Source organism: Palaemon carinicauda, chromosome 2 (assembly GCF_036898095.1).
Source record: "Palaemon carinicauda isolate YSFRI2023 chromosome 2, ASM3689809v2, whole genome shotgun sequence".
In the NCBI taxonomy this organism is placed as follows: Eukaryota; Metazoa; Arthropoda; class Malacostraca; order Decapoda; family Palaemonidae; genus Palaemon; species Palaemon carinicauda.
The window spans coordinates 118,532,390-118,534,037 of record NC_090726.1 but is presented as its reverse complement, the minus strand read 5'-3'; positions in this window follow the sequence as shown (position 1 = coordinate 118,534,037).

Here is a 1,648-nt window from a genome sequence, read left to right as displayed (position 1 = left end):
AATTAAATATTGTTGAGAATTTTCACTCACAGATACCTGTAAATATGCATTTTTCAAATCCAATTTTGAAATATACTGACAAGAACCTACCTTTGCCAAAATATCATCCAATCTCGGTAATGGAAAGGTATTAACACTTGTTTGGGTATTGAGATACTTAAAATCTACACAAATCCTTATTTCACCATTAGGTTTCATTACAGGAACAATAGGACTGGCCCAATCTCCTGCATGCTCGACCTTGCTCACTATATTTTTACTTTCCAGTTCTTTCAAACTATTCTCAATTTTACATTTATAATGATAAGGCACAGATCTGGCTTTAAAATACTTAGGCACAGCATTTTCTTTTAACATTAATTGACATTCATAATTTGTAATGGGTGATCCTTCCACCACCTGATACTCATTGAACATTTTTACACAATCAAGCTTAAGCCTAGATGCACTACTTGAGGTAATAAGAGGACCTTTAAATTTATCATCACTCACATTATCAACTTATACCCACTGGTATTTCAATTTCTTCATCAAAGACCTGCCTGCTAAATTTAAATCATTATCTACAACAAAAAACTTTTGTCCCTTGACCATTTGGCCTTTAAAAGAAACATCACAATTTATTTCACCATACACCTGCATTTCCGCTTTATCATAATTAGCTAAGCGTTTCCCTGTTGGTAATGGTGTTAAATTCAATTTATTAGCATCATGCCGTGAAATAGTGGATGCACCACTGCCAGTGTCTAATTCAAATTCTAGGGGAAACCCATTTAACCTTAAAATTTCTCTATATGGCTCCTCATAATCATCGACAAAGTCAATAGAATTCACATTAAAATAAAAAAGTTTCAATAAATCGTAGGAATCATGAAAATTTTCATTAACAGGAATATGCTTACTAGTAGACTCGTCTACATCATGCACTGTATTAACATTCCTAGATTTATTTCACACACTGTACTCACATGGCCTTCCTTGCCACAGTAATAACATTTAGCATTCTTAAATTTACAATTATTAGCTAAATGGTTATCACGCCCACAATGAATGCATTTACCTTGAGCTTTACCATAATCACTTTTACCTCTCCCCTTAGAGTCTGCACTAGAATTAGGCCTAGGCCTAGTTACTTTATGCCTAACCTTGTTAACGGTACCTGATGGCCTATTATCTGTAAAAGAACTTGAAGTAGGACTACACTCGGTAACATAGGCAGTTTCTAAATTGGTAACCTTGGCAAGTAAATCACGAGAGGAGATGGATTTAAACTCAAAAGGATCAGCTAATAAAACCTTAAAATATACTTCATTATCAATACCAACCAATAACTGTTCCTTCAACCTTCGGTCAAACTCATTATTAAATTCACACTGTTGAGCTAATAATTTAAGTTCTGCATAATATTCCTTCACTGACTCACTACTTTTCTTCTTCCTCTGTAGGAAATCACATAATGCTCTATGATAACTTGGTTTCGTTATGAAATGAGACTTGAGTTGATTTATTAGGTCATCAAAAGGAACTGCAGACGGCAATTTCGGTGCTGTTAACTTACAGATCGTGGAAAAAGTCTCTACTCCCACTGAAGAAAGCAACAAAGCCCTTTTTGCTGTCGCCTCGGTTACTTCGTTTACTTCACCATTCA